We start from the raw sequence: 21,154 nt of genomic DNA on the forward strand, positions 1-21,154 counted from the left end.
CCTCCCTAGGGAAGCGTTCGGGTGGCATCCTGACCAGATGCCCGAACCACCTCATCTGGCTCCTCTCGATGTGAAGGAGCAGCGGCTTTACTTTGAGTTCCTCCCGGATGACAGAGCTTCTCACCCTATCTCTAAGGGAGAGCCCCGCCACACGGCGGAGGAAACTCATTTCGGCCGCTTGTACCCGTGATCTTATCCTTTCGGTCATGACCCAAAGCTCATGACCATAGGTGAGGATGGGAACGTAGATCGACCGGTAAATTGAGAGCTTTGCCTTCCGGCTCAGCTCCTTCTTCACCACAACGGATCGGTACAACGTCCGCATTACTGAATAATAAATAATCACATCCACAAATTTAAAATACATCAAAGTAAATCTTAAAAACGACTATCCTGTCTCATTAGTTACTTCATGTATTGTGTTGCAAGAGGGTATTTGGTGTTCAGTATATTTTTAGTATTTAGTGTGAGGGCCAGGAGACGCACCAACTGAGCTGCGATAGTTCTATTGCCAGCCGCCCCCCGCAACCCTCCCCCAGCCCCCCGACTGTGCAGCGTCACATGCAACATGCTCTTATGAAATGTCACGCACTCACTTTATTGTCCATGCGTCTGTTTCACACGCCTCCCAGCACAAATCAACAGATAATCATAGACAGTAAAATTGCAACAATGTATTTTCCACCTGAACTTTTGGTTCCTGGATCTATGGGTTCCTGTAGAAGTGTGTGGGTTGTGTTTCCACTGCATTTCACAGTTCAGGGTCGTTTATACAAATCAGGCTGATGACGTATGAAGGAGTGGTTTGGTATTGGTCCCACCCCGCCTGGGGTGAAGGTAATGTAACCTTTGCAAACCAGATTTCAAATCAGGGATGGCAAGGCACGCAGTTGGTAACAGTTTACAAACATTTATTTAAATCCCACAAAGTGTCAAGAGGTGAACAAAAACAGGAAGACAAAGCACCCACATACTGTAACAGTAATAAATAAAGGCAATATTAGTATAGTATAGTATATATAGTACATTTATATTCAAAATATATTTCAAAGTTGCATGTGTTAAATAGGCCTATATATATAAGCATGTTAAAAAATCAAAATGTAAATCATCCATTATATCAAAATACACATATTCACAATCAAAGGTCAAACATCAAATATATAAAAGCAAAGAATTGAATAATCAAAACAGATTTAAGCAAAATCAATTAGCAATCAAAACTCATTTAACTAGTTACAACAGAACATAATCTCATCATCAAAATAATCACCTCAGTAGATGTTTGATGCATGTAGCGCGAAACTCTTGGTCAGGACAGAGAACCTCCTCTGGCAGTGACAGACAGCAGACTGGCAGAAAAATGGCATTTTCCCCAGTTAAATAGCCCATAGCCCCGCCCACTAGCTGGGACCAATTTGACAGGGGAATTAAGAAATCAGTTATTTTGTAATCCATCCATCCATCCATCCATTTTCTACCGCTTATTCCCTTTTGGGGTCGCGGGGGGGGGCTGGCGCCTATCTCAGCTACAATCGGGCGGAAGGCGGGGTACACCCTGGACAAGTCGCTGCCTCATCGCAGGGCCAACACAGATAGACAGACAACATTCACACTCACATTCACACACTAAGGCCAATTTAGTGTTGCCAATCAACTTATCCCCAGGTGCATGTCTTTGGAAGTGGGAGGAAGCCGGAGTACCCGGAGGGAACCCACGCATTCACGGGGAGAACACCATAAATAACCATCACATGTCTAAAAAGTATTCACATAGTACTTTTGCATTTTTTAAAGCAGTCATTTTTGTACACAGTATATTCAGGTTTAGACAACACAACTTTCAAATTTCCAGTGTCCCTCAGCAACATGCAGCTCCTGAAAGTCATTGTTTGGGCCAATTTAGGCCTAATTAGTCAAAGCAGGTGTGCTCAGCTACATAAAGCCTTCAGCCCCACCCTGACTATTTTAGCCAGACATGCAGAGCCATGGTGAGTGACAGCTTACAATTTGTTTGTTGAGCAGGCTTTCCACTGACTAAAAAAAAAGTGCATGGTTTGAGAGGAAGCCAAAGGTCAAACAGTGACAGGTGGGGTCAAACTGTCACAATATATTTCTACACTGATGTCATGTAAATAAACAGACAATATTAGGTCAGAGTTCCATCCGTCCATCCGTTTTCTACCGCTTGTCCCTCTCGTGGTCGCAGGGGTGCTGGAGCCTATCTCATCGCAGGGCCAACACAGATCAATCAATCAATCAATGTTTACTTATATAGCCCTAAATCACTAGTGTCTCAAAGGGCTGCACAAACCACCACGACATCCTCGGTAGGCCCACATAAGGGCAAGGAAAACTCACACCCAGTGGGACGTCGGTGACAATAATGACTATGAGAACCTTAGAGAGGAGGAAAGCAATGGATGTCGAGCGGGTCTAACATGATACTGTGAAAGTTCAATCCACAATGGATCCAACACAGTCGCAAGAGTCCAGTCCAAAGCGGGTCCAACTCAGCAGAGAGAGTCCCGTTCACAGCGGAGCCACCAGGAAACCATCCCAAGCGGAGGCGGATCAGCAGCGCAGAGATGTCCCCAGCCGATACACAGGCAAGCAGTACATGGCCACCGGATCGGACCGGACCCCCTCCACAAGGGAGAGTGGGACATAGAAGAAAAAGAAAAGAAACAGCAGATCAACTGGTCTAAAAAGGGAGTCTATTTAAAGGCTAGAGTATACAAATGAGTTTTAAGGTGAGACTTAAATGCTTCTACTGAGGTGGCATCTCGAACTGTTACCGGGAGGGCATTCCAGAGTACTGGAGCCCGAACGGAAAACGCTCTATAGCCCGCAGACTTTTTTTGGGCTTTGGGAATCACTAATAAGCCGGAGTCCTTTGAACGCAGATTTCTTGCCGGGACATATGGTACAATACAATCGGCAAGATAGGATGGAGCTAGACCGTGTAGTATTTTATACGTAAGTAGTAAAACCTTAAAGTCACATCTTAAGTGCACAGGAAGCCAGTGCAGGTGAGCCAGTACAGGCGTAATGTGATCAAACTTTCTTGTTCTTGTCAAAAGTCTAGCAGCCGCATTTTGTACCAACTGTAATCTTTTAATGCTAGACATGGGGAGACCCGAAAATAATACGTTACAGTAGTCGAGGCGAGACGTAACAAACGCATGGATAATGATCTCAGCGTCTTTAGTGGACAGAATGGAGCGAATTTTAGCGATATTACGGAGATGAAAGAAGGCCGTTTTAGTAACGCTTTTAATGTGTGCCTCAAAGGAGAGAGTTGGGTCGAAGATAATACCCAGATTCTTTACCGTGTCGCCTTGTTTAATTGTTTGGTTGTCAAATGTTAGAGTTGTATTATTAAATAGAGTTCGGTGTCTAGCAGGACCGATAATCAGCATTTCCGTTTTTTTGGCGTTGAGTTGCAAAAAGTTAGCGGACATCCATTGTTTAATTTCATTAAGACACGCCTCCAGCTGACTACAATCCGGCGTGTTGGTCAGCTTTAGGGGCATGTAGAGTTGGGTGTCATCAGCATAACAGTGAAAGCTAACACCGTATTTGCGTATGATGTCACCTAGCGGCAGCATGTAGATGCTGAAGAGTGCAGGGCCAAGGACCGAACCCTGGGGAACTCCACACGTTACCTTAACGTAGTCCGAGGTCACATTGTTATGGGAGACACACTGCATCCTATCAGTAAGATAAGAGTTAAACCAAGACAGGGCTAAGTCTGACATACCGATTCGTGTTTTGATACGTTCTAATAAAATATTATGATCGACGGTATCGAAAGCAGCGCTAAGATCGAGGAGCAGCAACATAGATGACGCATCAGAATCCATCGTTAGCAATAGATCATTAGTCATTTTTGCGAGGGCTGTCTCCGTCGAGTGATTTGCCCTGAAACCGGATTGAAAGGTTTCACATAAATTGTTAGACGCTAAGTGTTCATTTAACTGCTCCGCAACAATTTTTTCGAGGATTTTTGAAATGAAGGGAAGGTGAGACACCGGTCGGTAGTTTACCATGAGGTCAGGATCGAGGTTAGGTCTTTTAAGGAGAGGATGAATAACCGCTTTTTTGAATGCTAGGGGAACAGTGCCCGAGGAAAGTGATAAGTTTATAATATTTAGCACTGATGGACCTAATAATACAAAGAGCTCCTTGATCAGTTTCCCAGGAAGAGGGTCAAGTAAACATGTTGTTTGTTTTATTCCATTTACACGTTGTAACAATTCCTCTAATGTTATTTCCTCAAAACGAGAGAAACTATTTTGGAGGGCAGTATCCGCCGTATATACAATCGTGTCAGTGTTAATAGAACCCCGTTGTAGCTGGGACGCATTGTCTTTAATCTCCTTTCTAATGACTTCAATTTTCTTACTAAAGAATTGCATAAAGTCATCAGCTGAGTGGGTGGAGCTACTGGAAGGAGTCCCTTGTTGGGTTAGCGATGCTACCGTACTAAACAAAAATTTAGGATCGTTTTTATTACGGTGGATGAGATTTGAGTAATAATTAGCTTTAGCTAAGGTAAGCATGCGTTTATAAGTTATTAAACCATCACTAAATGCTTGATGGTGCACCTCAAGTTTAGTCGTGCGCCATTTGCGTTCCAGCTTTCTGCATAATAATTTCTGAGCTCTAGTTTCTTCTGTAAACCACGGGGTGCGCTTTTTTGGAGCCTTTTTTAACTTTAGCGGTGCTATGTTATCAATGGTTTCGCGCAGGGCGTCGTTAAAATTGTTAGTGAGGTTATCAATAGAGCCCACATACTTTGGGAATGGTGCCATTACCGAGGGCAGTAGGTCAGCAAGAGTTGTCGTTGTGGCCGTATTAATGTTGCGGCTGCTATAGCAGTTATTATTATTATTAGTTTGACGAACATGCGTCTGAACCTCGAATTTTATAAGGTAATGATCGGACAATACTTTAGTATACGGGAGTATCGTAACTTTGGAAGCGGTGATCCCCTTGACAAGCACTAGGTCTATCGTATTACCGTTGCGATGCGTGGGTTCATTTATTATTTGTGTGAGACCACAGCTATCAATTATACTCTGGAGCGCTACGCACGGTGGGTCCGATGGGGTATTCATGTGGATATTAAAGTCCCCCATTATGATTATATTATCGGCGTGTGTCACTAGATCAGCAACGAACTCTGAGAATTCATTGATAAAGTCCGAACAGGGCCCTGGGGGGCGGTAGATAACAGCCAGGTGTAGAGGCAGCGGTGTGACAGACCTCATAGTAAGCACCTCAAACGATTTATATTTATTATTTATGTTAGGACTAAGGTTAAAGTTTTCGTTGTATATTAGTGCGACCCCCCCGCCCCTTTTAAGCGGACGGGCAATATGCGCATGTGTAAAGTTAGGAGGACATGCCTCATTTAGCGCAAAAAAGTCGTTTGGTTTAAGCCAGGTTTCGCTGAGACCGATGACGTTAAGATTGTTGTCTCTGATAATATCATTAACTAACAACGTTTTGGGAGACAATGATCTTATGTTTAAAAAACCTACATTATAGGTAGTGGGCTGTTTTAGGGAATTTTTGATCAAATTATCCGTAGTAGCAATATTAATAATGTTGTGTTTATTATGCCCAGTGCATACAGTATAATTACGACCATATCTAGGAATTGATACGACGGGAATGTTCCGATTGTTTGATTGTTGCTTTGATAAACTGCACGCATCATGGTTAGCCACCTCAGTAACGGGGATGTTCCGATTGTTTGTTTGTTGCTTTGATAAACTGCACGCATCATGGTTAGCCACCTCAGTAACGGGGATGTTCCGATTGTTTGTTTGTTGCTTTGATAAACTGCACGCATCATAGTTAGCCTCCTCAGTAACGGGGATTTTCCGATTGTTTGTTTGTTGCTTTGATAAACTGCACGCATCATAGTTAGCCACCTCAGTAAAACACATGTCCAACTCTGAAACACTCAAAGCAGAAAAAACTTGTTCTAATTTAACTGACTCCTTACCCAGACCAGTAGTCTCGCATTTTCCATCTAAATCCGTCTTCAGGGTGGAGGGAAGTGGTGTACTGTGGGGATTAGCCTTCTGCTTTGTTTTTAGCCCCGCTCGACATCCGCGTTTCCGATCACACCGCTGGCGTCTGCTCCGTAGACGGCCCCCGCTGCTACTAGACTCCCCTGCTTCACAGGCCGCTGGATGTAGCCGCCGATGTAACCCCATGCTAGTTAGCATGTTTAGCACGCCCGCGTCTATCAGTCCAAAACGGCCCAATATGTCCATATCCAGAAGTGTCTGGCGGTCGTACGTGATCACGGAGTGACCACGATGCGAGCCAGCCATGAAGTATGCAGAACTGTCCGGCATTTCCGCCAAATGTTCCATCTTTAGCAAGAGCACCGCAGTGTCGCAGCCCGTCCGGGCGCCGCCATCTTGCATAGACAGACAACATTCACACACTAGGGCTGATTTAGTGTTGCCAATCAACCTATCCCCAGGTGCATGTCTTTGGAAGTGGGAGGAAGCCGGAGTACCCGGAGGGAACCCGCCTGGGTACCCACAGAAACTCCACACAGAAACTGTGCTTCTGTGTACAAACTCCAAACAGAAACACCTCGAGTCCGGAGATCGAACCCAGGACCTTCGTATTGTGAGACAAACGCACTAACCCCTGTTCCATTGTGTTGCCCATATATATATATACATATATATATATATATATATATATAAATATATATATATATATATATATATGGATAGATAGTACAGGCCAAAAGTTTGGACACACCTCATGCGTTTTCTTTAGTTTCGTGACTATTTACATTGTAGATTCTCACTGAAGGCATTAAAACTATGACACCTGTGAAGTGAAAACCATTTCAGGTACTACTTCAAGCTGATTGAGAGAATGCCAAGAGTTTGCAAAGCAGTAATCAGAGCAAAGGGTGCCTATTTTGAAGAAACTAGAATATAAAACATGTTTTCAGTTATTTCACCTTTTATTAAGTACATAACTCCACATGTGTTTATTCATAGTTTTGATGCCTTAAGCGACAATCTACACTGTAAATAGTCACAAAAAAAAAGAGAGCTCATTGAATGAGGTGTGTCCAATCTGTGTTTTACTAAAGGCTAAGTAAATTAAATACAAAGCAATCATATACAAAATCATATGATTTATAAAATAAAGTGTACCGAATTGTTTATAAAAAGTCAGGCTTTAGTCCACAATGTCAGAAAGTTGAAGGTCAGGCAATTGCTTGTGGTCCATTTTAGTTGTAAATAACAATATAAAAATAACAGATGTCAGTTTTTATCTCACACCGACAACACGAACACATCGTTAGCTTGTTAGCATTAGCATTCTGTTCACTGGGGTTGAGGCTAATAGTTTCACAAATGGAGTTTCACTGACTACTTTTACAGCATGTCATAAAGTAAATAGTTAATATTTGATCTTATTTACCTTCGTTCCACTTATGTGTTGCCTCATTTCCCCCCACTGTTATCTCATTAAGTCAGAGTAGTAAGCAGCTGAGGTCCCCGCTTCGAGTCCGGCTTCATACTTCATAAATACGATTAAATACTTCTTGTATCTTCGCGTAGAGTTTAAAGACTACGAGATAGTTCCACTAATTAGCGTTCTTCAGCACAAAGATGCCCCCCAAAATTTCCTGCATGTCGAAAGTTCCTTTCGTTCTTCTTTCTCTACATTGTTAAGTTTGTCGTAATAGAAATAAACAAGAAAAAAGAAATATACAAGTTGTTTGTAAAAAAAAAAAAGAAAAGTTAAAGGAACACGCCCAACTGTGTTCAACCAATCAGTGTTCATCAGCAGAGCCCACCCACAAAAAGGTTCCTGGTTGCTTGGAAAATTCCCAACTAGCTAGGAGGAACTCTGAAAGGTTCATAAAGAACTACGTCTGTTTCCGTTTTTGATGGAAACACAGAGGGAACTTTATTTAGGTGGGGAAGTTCCTGAAAAAGTTCCTGCGGTGGGAAAGGGCTTAAAGTTTTTGATGGCTGCATTACGTTTAGTTATGACATGTCAGAATCAGAAAAGTTTTTATTGCCATTGTTTGAGAATAGGTTCACCAACTAGGAATTTTACCTGGTGCAATCGTGCAACATAAAAGACATATAACACAGAATAGAATAACATGAGCTGTAACTAAGCTATCAGATCTTATTCTTCACGTGTCTGATGGCCGAGGGGAAAAACTGTTCAGGTGGCGGGAGGTGTGGGTCTGGATGGACCGTAGTCTCCTGCCTGAGGAGAGAGAGGAGAGGGGAGAATATTTTGTGTCCAGGATGAGAAGAATCAGCTGTGATCCGACCCACACGCCTCCTGGTCCTGGCGGAGAACAGGTCCTGGAGGGGAAGGAGTTTGCAGCCAATCACCTTCTCAGCAGCACGTACCATGCTCTGCAGTCGATGCTTGTCCCGGACTGTGGCGCCGGGGAACCACACGGTGATGGAGGAGGTGATGATGGACTCGATGACTGCTGAGTAGAACTGCACCACCATCTCAGTCGGCACTTTCAGTTTTTTCAGCTGCTGCAGGAAGTACTTCCTCTGCTGGGCCTTCTTGATGAGGGCTCCCACTTGAGGTCTTGGGTGATGGTGGTGCCCAGGAAACGGATGGAGTCCACAATGGAGACGGGGGTGGGAAAGTCAATCAGGGTGAGGGGGGATGTTGGGGCTGTGACTTTCCTGAAGTCCATGATCATCTCCACTGTTTTCTGGGCGTTCAGCTCCAGGTTATTGAGGCTGCACCAGGACACCAGCCGATCCACCTCTCTCCTGTAGGCGGACTCATTGCCATCTAAGATGAGCCCGATGAGGGTAGTGTCATCCGCAAACTTGAGCATCTTTACCGACTGGAGACTGGAGGTGCAGCAGTTTGTGTACAGGGAGAAGAGCCAGGGGGAAAGTACACAGCCCTGAGGAGTGCCAGTGTTCGTGGTTCGACCGTCCGAGACAATCTTCCCCAGCCGCATGTGCTGTCTTCTGTCCGTCAGGAAGTCATAGATCCAACTGCAGAGGGAGTTGGGCACGCTGAGCTGGTAGAGCTTGTCTCGTAGCAGTCCAGGGAGGATGGTGTTGAAGGCAGAGCTGAAGTCCACAAACAGGATCCTTGCGTCGGTTCCTGGGGAGTCCAGATGCTCCAGGATGAAGTGGAGCGCCAGGTTCACTGCATCATCCACAGACCTGTTCGCTCTGTAAGCGAACTGCAGTGGATCCAGGAGGGTGGCGGTAATGTCCTTGAGGTGGGGCAGGACCAAGCGCTCAAAGGACTTCATGACCACAGACGTCAGCGCCACCGGCCTGTAGTTGGCAAGTGAGTGGACGTTGGAGAGAAAGATGCCAGGAGAACATCCGCACCGTAACACAACACAACAGAAGAAATACCCAGAACCCCCACTAACTCTTCCGGGACGCTACGATATACACTCACCCCCGCTACCCTGTACCCCCCCACCTCAACACCGCCCACCTCAACCTCCTCATGCTCTCTCATGGAGAGCATGTCCCAAATTCCAGGCATGTTAAAAAAAAATAATGCACTTTGTGACTTCAATAATAATTATGGCAATGCCATGTTGACATTTAATCCATAACTTGAGTTGGAAAACCTTTTTACATTGTTTAATGCCTCCAGCGGGACATCACTACAAAATTAGGCATAATAATGTGTTAATTCCGCGACTGTTTATTATGTATCGGTATCGGTAATTAAGAGTTGGACAATATCGGAAATATCGGATATCGGTTGTGTTTTCTTATGGTTTTGCGTTGTAAACATGTTTTACTTCCTAGTGCACATCAGATGTCTTCATCTCAACCTGCTTAGAATACTATGGTTCATATTGTAAAATGACTCCCTAAAAATTCATTTAAATATCCTCACTTATTTGTTAAAAATATACAACAAATTTCTTCTGTAAAGATATTTTCTTCATATTGTTGTTATTATTATTATTACTATTATTATTAGGCCCTTAAGTGGATTCATTATTAACATAAACATTTGTTTCTATGGTGTCAAAAAACATGAACTCGAACTTAAAGGAAATTTTGCCTATTGTTCACAATCATTATAACAGACAACATGACAAATGTTTTTTATTATTTTTTTGCATTCTAACATTTAAAAATGTTCTGGTTAGCTAGCGATGCAGCTAATGGGAGCAATCAATTTTACCACTAAATCACTTTAAACATGCGTTCAAAAACCTTCACTAGTACTTAATTTACGTTCCGTGACCTGTATGATAACAAAACTGTAGCGAAATTGTTATTGTAAGAGCAAACACTGAGGAACTCTTTTTCTATCGTAGTAACACATGGGCATTCGGTATTTAGCTATCTACGACAAGAGATAAGCTAGATTCTACATCAGCATGAAACACGTTTGAGTTTGTATTGCACAAGACACCGCGATAAGACACCAGTCTGTACTTACTGAATAACATGAATAATAAAATTACAGTATATGTAAAGTATTAACCCACATTTCATGTTTTGTTTGTACACAGCTAGCTGTACAGCGTATTCTGTCTGCTGCACGTATCACAATCAATACAAAGTGTGAATCGATGGACAGTCCTCTTTGGTCCAGCTGACTTTTTTTGTATTTAATTTGTGGCAAACACGCCATTATGTAAAAATAGCTTGTCTCCAAACTTCACATTTGCAGCTTTGAGTCGATTTCGGCTACCGTCTACTCCAACATTTCACCCTCTTCTTTGTGCTTGTTTTTTTTAGACGCAGCAGTTAATCCTTTGTTCATTCAGCTTGAAAAAGATAAGGTTGTAAATCCTCATTTGGCTAAAAACAGTTGTTTGTTACCAAGTCTGCCATGAGTAGAACACACGCAAGCGCTTTGTATCCGGAAGTAGGAACACACTAGAAATCGGATATGTGATGCTGTGGAAACAGAAATCAATGCACAGAAGAAGTCAGCCCCGGAAATAATTTAAATGACCAAAATACGGTAAACATTGCACATATTTGTAAGAGTCGCGTACTTGCGGTCTCACTGACACATACGCTGAACGCCAGTTGCGCAGAGTTGACAAAGGTTTTAATGTTTTCACAAGCTCTTCAATAGATACGTTTGCTCCAGACTTTGCAGTCTCTCCAATCCTCCTCCTGCACCCCGCCGCTCACTTTTAAATACAACAGATGATTAGATTAACACGTGCTACCTGTGAAATCTAATCACCTGCCTGCTGTGTCTTGCCGTCAACACATGCCCCGCCCCTGCCCGATGGTGCTTGTCCTCAGCACCTTGGACAGCGGTGGTGATCTTTGCTTCTGCAAGCGCGCTGGCCTCATCCCCCCCCACAATATTACATATTGTTATGAACGTGTCTGTTACTACATTTGTGTATAGACTTGCAGTGTGTATATAAAACATTGATGGAGGGTTTTGAAGTCATTTATGAGGGCTTTGAAGGCTAAAACTGTGACTCCCATTCGCTACATCTTCTCAGCGTTTTTTTAAACATCTTCAAAATCTTAATAAAACAAACACGTGTGTTCTTGTCTCTCATAATGATTGTGAACAGTAGGCAAAATTTCCCCCAAAAGTGCAATTCCCCTTTAAGAGCTTGGTAACAATAAATGCCATATTTCCAAAAACTGCTGTAAAAATACCTGTATTTTATCTGTAATGTTATTATTAAGCCCTGAGATGGGTTGACAGAAACACTGACTTTTATGCATTATTTTTATACAGTGTAAAAAAACATCACACTTGATGTCCGACTGCCGTAACAAAAATATAATCTTGCAAAAACTGCTATAAAAATATTATTAAATCCTGAAATACATAGAAATTGACAAACATTGATTATAATTCATAATATATTTTTACAGTATAAAAAAAAATCACTTTCCTTATCCGATATTGAACATCGGCCCGGTATGAGCAAAAAAAACAAGGGTCAAAAAGGACTCGTGCGTTCGCCCGTTAAAAAAATGAGTGCCATTATTGAAATGTATAGTTAACATGTTATTATCGCGTTAACTTTGACCGCCCTAGTAGGAAGGCTTTCTTGCAGAAAACAGTGAGAACTTTTGCTTCATGCTTTGAATTGGAAATAATAGTGCCACCTGTGGGACAAATATAACAGTTACAAAGTGAACATTTCAATGAGACAATAAATGGCACAAAATGTCCCCAGGCAGCAAGGGGTTAATTCTTTGTTCACATTCCTAGTTCTCTAAAAAATACGAACCTTGTCTATTTTCACCCTGTTTTGCATTTGATGATTTATTTCCCACTCATAGGAAAACAAAAACATGTCAAAGCAGCCTGGAAGAATACTCTAAAATGTTACTTCACACGGCCAGCTCTTATTTCCAGGCTGCGTTTGTGCTGATGGTGCACGTCTGGAGAGAGATCCCAGCTTCTGCCGTGTGCACCGCCATATTTTACTCATACTCTAATAACCAAGGCTCTGTCAGCCACTACAAGAATGTCATCTATATTCATGAACTCTCTCCCAATAGCTGCATTTGTGGATATGAAAAATGTCTCTGAACATAATGTAGTCTGCTTCAATTATTCACTAAACAACATACTGTAAGTAAGCAAATAATTATGGCTAGTATACACCCTGACTTTTAAGTATTCTATACATTTTAGCCATGTATTTTATAAACCCTGAGGAAATATTTTTAGGTCAGGGTAACAAGACTAAAGATCTTTGCAACTTTGACCTTATAATGTAAGGGTTATATTTTCATTGTGTATTCATTGTTAATGCTTAGATATTTATTTGAACTTTTATCCAATCATTGTAAATGTCATGACGGGGCAGGGTTCCGAGCTTGCTGTGGGGTTTGTTCTCCCGGGATGCAAACAAGACTCTTCCGGAGCAGGCGTGAAGGTATGAAGATACTTATTAATCTAGACTCAAGGATACAAGAACTAACACTTAAATAGAACTATGGACAATAAACAAAAACTCGTTAACTGTGTCATGAAAAAACAAAACTTACTTGGCATAGCATGAAGCGAACAATTGCATGAAAACAAGCATAAACCTGTGGCATGAAACGAGCATGAAAAAATTACACAGAGCAAGAAACTATGGCATGAACAGAGCAAATACAGAGTAATGTCGCCAGCCCGACTAACTGGCAAAAACAGGCTTAAATAATAGTCTCTGATTAGAGCAGGTGCGTGATCCGAACACATGAGGCAGGTAAAACTAATGAGTTGTCATGGTAACTAAACAAGGGAGCGTGAACAGGAAATAAAGAGTCCAAAACTAACAGAAAATAACAAACAACATGATCCAGACCACATATCATGACAGTAAATTAACTGCAACTTCAGACTCGTGTCAATTAAACATTTTAAAAAGCTGTTTGGTAAGTAGAAATGTTTTATAAATGGTTCATTGTTTTCCGTTTTCCATTTTTCATTTGTTCGTCCCAAAAAATATTACAAAACTCCCCCCAACCCTGACACACACAGAAAAATATATTATTTCCCATATAATAAATAGTAGGGTGATGAGACTTTGGCTGTGTTTAAAATCTTCGGAATAGCCTTAAAAATGTACATACAATTTTATTAAGTCATCATACACTATAATGCCAAAAGTATTTAGCCACCCACCAAATGATGAGAATCGGGTGTCCTAATCACTTGGCCGGCCACAGGTGTGTAAAAACAAGCACTTAGGCATGGAGACAGTTTCTACAAACATTAGTGAAAGAATGGGCTGCTCTCAGGAGCTCAGTGATTTCCAGCGTGGAACTGTCATGCCTGCGATGAGGTAGCGACTTGTCCAGGGTGGACGCTGCCTTCCGCCCGAATGCAGCGGAGATAGGCACCAGCACCCCCTGCGATCCCCAAAATGGACAAGCGGTAGAAAATGGATGGATAGATCTGTGATAGGATGCCACCTGTGCAACAAATCCAGTCATAAAATTTCCTCGTTCCTAAATATTTCAAAGTCAACTGTCGGCTTTACAAAAAGAAAATGGAAGTTTGGGAACAACAGCAACTCAGCCACCAAGTGGTAGGCCACGTAAACTGACAGAGAGGGGTCAGCAGATGCTGAAGCGCATAGAACAAAGAGCTCGCTGACTTTCTGCATAGTCAGTTGCTACAGTTTTTGGGTTTTCTGTCTTGCCTCTTGGTGAGGGCGGTCACATTTTTCTCCGCTCCCTCCTTCCGCGCTTGCTCTCTGTGTCTTGTCCTTGTCTGAACTTTTCTAAAGCCTCTTTCTTTGTGCTGTCCTCTAATCTAAACATCAAATATGAACATGATCAGCTGGACTCTCAACGCAATTGTCACAGTCTTTTCGACAAGGAAAAGAGGTTCGGGGGAGCCTGGCTGCACTGATGGAACCATTGCTGCGGGGTACGTGAGAGACTCCTGGGATAAATGGAGGATCATGTGCCTCTAGCCCTTTCCATCGAGGACGTGGAAGACATATACCTATTTGGAGCTGTGATCGCGGGGCACCTGCTGATTGGGCTGGGCATTGCTCTGGTGTTTCGACAAATTCGGAAGACAATGGCAGCCACTCAAGGGGCCCAACGGCTGTTCAACGCAATGGAAGGAATGGGTCGGGCTGTGGGAACACAGACTGGAGCGATTTCTGATTTGAATCGCAAAATGGATCTCATCTTGGAAAAGCTTGCGGAGAAGGAATAACTAAATTGGAATTGAAGAAATCTAGCATGGACACACAGAGAAGGCAAGTCACTGTTTTGTCTTCTCGAAGAAAAACAACTTCTTAATCTACGATTTGACTCCCTCAAATGGCCTTGACACAATCAGGAACAGGCTGTTCTGAAAACTCCCCCGAGGATTCCTCAAAGATGGACGCTTTTGACCTTCCTTTTTGACAACAACACCTGGTGTCTAACTTGGAGATCGGCCTCAGTCCATAAAAAACATTTCATCATCTCTCCCAAGTTAATTGGGTATACATGCACACATGACCCCCACCCCTCGAATCAACGCCTTTACCACCGCTTAATTCCTCTGGGGCTGTGGATGGCTGAGCAGCGCTATATAGTGGCAGCGGGCCTCCTCAAACTCACCTCTCCCTCTGTTGCAAGTTCGTTTGATATATGTATTATGTTTAATGTGGGCCATGCTATGTGAGGTTTTTTCCTTGGACTCAGTCTGGACCCCTCCTGAGGGTCAAGCCTTGGACTGATATTTTTTTACTCCCCCCTCATCCAATGTCACCCTTTTCTCACCTTTTTAAGGAGCGCCGTAAGTGGCTGATCCGTTGGCGGTCTCGTCTTGTCCCCCCCTGTAACGTATGTCTGCTCTTAGCGGGACTGTGCCGAAAATGAAATTTCAGTTCTTATGTGTCTGTTAAATGCTGGAACGGACAAATAAAGGCAATGTCAATGTCAATGTGTCAATGTACAGAGCTCCAAACTTTGTGTCACCTTCCAATTAGCCCACGTACAGCACGCAGGGAGCTTCATGGAATGGGTTTCCATGGCGGAGCAGCTGCATTTAAGCCATACATCACCACGTCCAATGCTAAGCGTTGGATGCTGTGGTGTCAAGCCCATCGCCACTGGGCTCTAGAGCAGTGGAGACGCCTTCTCTGGAGTGATAAGTCACGCTTTTCCATCTGGCAATCTGATGGACGAGTCTGGGTTTCGAGGTTGCCAGTACATTTCGGACTACATTGTGCCAAGTGCGAAATTTGGTGGTGGAAGAATTATGGTGTGGGGTTGTTTTTCAGGATTGGGCTTGGCCCCTGAGTTCCAGTGGAAGGAACTTTGAAAACTCCACGATACCAAAACATTTTGGACAACTCCATGCTCCCAACGTTTGTGGGAACAGTTTTGAGTGGGCCCCTTGCTCTTCCAGCATGAATGTGCACCAGTGCACAAAGCAAGGACCATAAAGACAGAGTTTGGTGTGGATGAAATTGACTGGCCTGCACAGAGTCCTGACCTGAACCCGATAGAACACCTTTGGGATGAATTACAACGGAGACTAAGAGCCAGGCCTTCTCGGCCAACATCAGTGTGTGACACCGCCAATGCGCTTTTGGAAGAATGGTGGAAAATTCTCATAAACACACTCCGCAACCTTGTGGACAGCCTCCCCAGAAGGGTTTTAAGCTGTAATAGCTGCAAAAGGTGAACTGACATCATATTGAACCCAATGGGTTAGGAATGGGATGGCACTTCAAGTTCATATTTAAGTCAAGGCAGGTGGCCCAATACTTTTGGCAATATACTGTAGTGTATACACCTTGTTTTCTATAAATCGTTTAAACCACCTCACACTTGTTCAAAACTACCGAACAATCGGTTATTTTCTGGATTTCAAACCTTTAAATTCCAGTTTAATCAATTAAATAAATGATAAATGGGTTGTACTTGGTCATCGTGCTTTTCTACCTTCAAGGTACTCAAAGCGCTTTGACACTACTTCCACATTCACCCATTCACACACACATTCACACACTGATGGAGGGAGCTGCCATGCAAGGCGCTAACCAGCACCCATCAGGAGCAAGGGTGAAGTGTCTTGCTCAGGACACAATGGATGTGACGAGGTTGGTACTAGGTGGGGATTGAACCAGGGACCCTAGGGTTGCGCACGGCCACTCTCCCACTGCGCCACACCGTCCCTATATTATTAATGCTTTATTACAAATGCAAACAATGTCATCCATTTGATACATATTAGCAGGTGATTAGAGTATTATGTATGTCAACAAAACTGGCTTGATTGCGTTCACATGTTTAATGTTTTAACACCTTGGTGATAAAATATGCCACGTCAACCTATACATGCTGTTAAACATAATGATCAATTATAAACAAATGATATCATCACAAGCGTCCTTTTTTTTTTCAAGTTTATATTTGCCGGTGTTGCGTTCACTGACTTCTGTCCTCCAGCAGCTTGTTGCAGATATCCTTTCGATAAAAATAAAAAAACTAAATCTATGCAAATCCCACTTGGGCATGTAGATAAAAATAAAAACTCAACTTGATGCATCGCTGTTGCTTGGTGAACCTTAACGCGCCTCCATCTTTCCACTGGGGGGCTGGCCATTGAGGAATCGAGCTGGGCGATACTGCAAATTTGATGTCAATCTGATAACTACAGGGACAGTAGATAGATACTGTATATAGTACTTAATTGATTCCTTCAGGAGAGTTCCTTCAGGAAAATTAAAACTTAGTATTGTCAATATAAATTTTTTTGCTCAGGGTGGGTTAATGATTTAGTCTTTTGGACTTGGAATTTGGAGCTTTTGGTGAACATAGTCGTTCCACGTGGAATTGGCATTGGGAATTACATTTGTAAATGCATGATAAACCCAGTGGTTTGCTGTCAGGGCCAGCAAGTCCTTCTCTGCTGGCCTAACATAACCGTGATCTGGTTAGAGATAAAATTATTTTCTAATTTCCTTTCCCTAAATATCTAAAAGCATGGCCCACCAGTGGATATAACTAACTGTAAAACAAACAGTACAAAAACGCCAAAGTGTCATGCAGACTGTTATGATTGCATATTTAATGATTAGAATTTCAACTACACTGAACATAGGAAAAATAGTATTTGCACCCGCTTTCTTAAAGTCTTTTATCATGAAATATAATCATTTAAATCTTTCATAATATATAAATATTATACTGTTTACATATTTATGTTACTCATTATCCCAATTATAATGTATTTTATTCTAAACACAAAAATCTATATAAAAAATCACATATTAGTTGTGTGTATGGGTTGTCATTGTTACCATAACACAGTGCTTCTCAATTATTTTCTATTAGGCCCCACTAAAAAGAAGAAAACATTTCACGCCCCCTACTTTCTGTCACGAATATAAATAGTCTCATGTGTCTGTAAAATTGTTATAAGTACACCTCTGCATGGCATTTTATCCGTATTAACAGTAAAAACAACAAAAATAAAGTAATATAAATCAATTTACAACAAAGAATATCTATTAACATTGTTTTGTAGTCTGTAACAAAAGATTTAAAATGCATGAATTTGCCTGAAATAATACGTATGTAAAACTAAAAAAAAATAAATTTGATGACAAATATGTTTGAAGTGTAATTGTATGCATTAGTGTGTTTGTACATGTGTTTGTATGTATGTATAATGTGTGTTTGTGTGTATGTATGCACTATATATATGTTTGTATGAATGTGCATATGTATGAAAGTACTGTATATATATATATATATATATATATATATATATATATATATACGTACATTTGTATGTATGTATGTGCATATGTATACTGTATGTATGTATGTATGAATATACTGTACTGTACAGGTGCTGGTCATATTATTAGAATATCATGAAAAAGTTGATTTATTTCATTAATTCCATTTAAAAAGTCAAACTTGTAGAATGTATACATTCATTCCAAACAGACTGATACATTTCAAGTGTTTTTTTGCCTAAAAGGAGATGATTATAGCTGATAACCAATGAAAACCCTAAATTCAACATCTACGAAAATTAGAATATGGTGAGATGGTCAAATATTGAAGACACCTGGTGCCACACTCTAATTAGCTAACTAACTCAAAACACCTGGAAATGCCTTTAAATGGTCTCTCGTTTTGACTCTGTATGACACACAATCATGGGGAAGACTGCTGACTTGACAACTGTCCAAAAGATGACCATTGATACTTTAAAGAAGGAGGGCAAGACACAAAAGGTCATTGCCAAAGAGGTTGGATGTTCCCAGAGCTCTGTGTCCAAGCACATTAATAGAGAGGCGAAGGGAAGACAAAGATGTGGTAGAAAAAAGTGTACAAGCAAGAGGGATAACCGCGCCCTGGAGAGGATTGTCAAACAAAACCGATTCAAAAATGTGGGGGAGATCCACAAAGAGTGGACTGCAGCTGGAGTCAGTGCTTCAAGAACCAACACGCACCGACTTATGCAAGATATGGTTTTCAGCTGTCGCATTCCTTGTGTAAAGCCACTGTTGAATAAGAGACAACGTCAAAAGCATCTCGCCTGGGCTCAAGACAAAAAGGACTGTACTGCTGCTGAGTGGTCCAAAGTTATTTTTTCAGATGAAAGTACATTTTGTATTTCCTTTGGAAATCAAGGTCCCAGAGTCTGGAGGAAGACAGGAGAGGCACAGAATCCACGTTGCCTGAAGTCCAGTGTCAAATTTCCACAATCGGTAATGGTCTGCGGTGCCATGTTATCTGCTGGTGTTGGTCCACTGTGTTTCCTGAGGTCTAGGGTCAATGCAGCAGTCTACCAGGAAGTTTTAAAACACTTTATGCTGCCTGCCGCGGACCAATTTTATGGAGGTGATGATTTAATTTTCCAACATGACTTGGCACCTGCACACAGTGCCAAATCTACCAGTACCTGGTTTAAGGACCATGGTATCCCTGTTCTTGATTGGCCTGCAAACTCACCTGACCTTAACCCCATAGAAAACCTATGGGGTATTGTGAAGCGAAAGATGCGAGATGCCAGACCCAACAATGCTGAAGAGCTGAAGGCCACTATTAAAGCAACCTGGGCTCTCATAACACCTGAGATGTGCAACAGACTGGTCGACTCCATGCCACACCGTATTGCTGCAGCAATTCATGCAAAAGGAGCTGCAACTAAGTATTGATTGCCGTACATGCTGAAACTTTCCATGTTCATACTTTTCAGTTGGCCCACATTTTTAAAAAATATATTTTGGTACTAGTCGTAACTAATATTCAAATTTTCTGAGATACTGAATTTGGGATTTTCAGTAATTGTCAGTACTAATCATCACAATTTAAAGAAATAAACATTTCAAATATATCACTATGTGTGTAATGAATTTATATGATATGTAAGTTTCACGTTCTGAATATAATTACTGAAATAAATCAACTTTTTCATGATATTCTAATAATATGAATAGCACCTGTATGTGTACATATGTACAAACAGTATATTTGTCTCCCAGTATGTGTGGGAGCCAAAGTATGCCCCCTAATTTAATGAATAAATTAAAAAGACACAGTGACTGTGAAACCTATTTTTTCTGTTTCTTTGTCGAGCAAACTTTCTAATGATACCAACCTTTAAAACGAGGTAAATATTAAGAAAGTTATGACATTATTACCAAAGCGGTCACAGCAAAAATCTTGAGCCCCATTGACTTTGCAATGAAGAAGTTAACCAGAAATTAGTGCACTTTCACTGGTTTTAAAAATCTGTAACTTTCTTAAAATCTATCACAGGAAAATTATACTTATATCACTGAAATTGTCTTTACGAGACCTGTCTGATAATACTGGTTTCATGTACAAAACCAATGAAGTTGTCATATTGTGTAAATTGTAAATAAAAACAGAATACAATGATGTGCGAGTCCTTTTCAACTTATATTTACCGGTAATTGAATGGACTGCAGAGACAAGCTATTTAATGTGCGAACTGAGAAACATCTGGGTGTTGTTGATAAATGGCTTTCGCTTTGCATAGTAGAGTTTTAACTTGCACTTACAGATGTAGCAACAAACTGTAGATACTGACAGTGGTTTTCTGAAATGTTCTTCAACCCATGTGGTGATATCCTTTACACACAGATGTCACTTTTTGATACGGTACTGCCTGAGGGATCCAAAGTCACGGGCATTCAAGGTTGGTTTTCAGCCTTGCTGCTTACATGCAGTTATTTCTCCAGATACTCTGAACCTTTTGCCTTTCAGTGTCTCACCTTATGGTGAGACACCCTATGGGGAAATCCCTAAATTCATTGCACTAGCTCGCTGAGAAATGTTGTTCTTAAACTGTTCGAATATTTTCTTGCGCATTTCATCACAAAGTGGTGATCCTCGCCCCATCCTTGTTTGTGAATGGAAGCTGCATTTAAACCCAATCATGGCACCCAGCTGTTCCCAATTAGCCTGTTCATCTGTGGGATGTTCTAAATAAGTGTTTGGTGAGCATTCCTCAACTTTTTCACTCTTTTTTTGCCACTTGTGCCAGCTTTTTTTAAACATGTTGCAGGCCTCAAGTTCTAAATGAGCTAATTTTTGCAAAAAATAACAAAAGTTTTCCAGTTCGAATGCACAATCATGTCACCTACCTGTACCCAATTAGCCTATTCACCTGTGGGATGGTACAAATAAAT

The sequence above is a fragment of the Nerophis ophidion genome, linkage group LG16, assembly GCF_033978795.1.
Source record: "Nerophis ophidion isolate RoL-2023_Sa linkage group LG16, RoL_Noph_v1.0, whole genome shotgun sequence".
Lineage (NCBI taxonomy): Eukaryota > Metazoa > Chordata > Actinopteri > Syngnathiformes > Syngnathidae > Nerophis > Nerophis ophidion.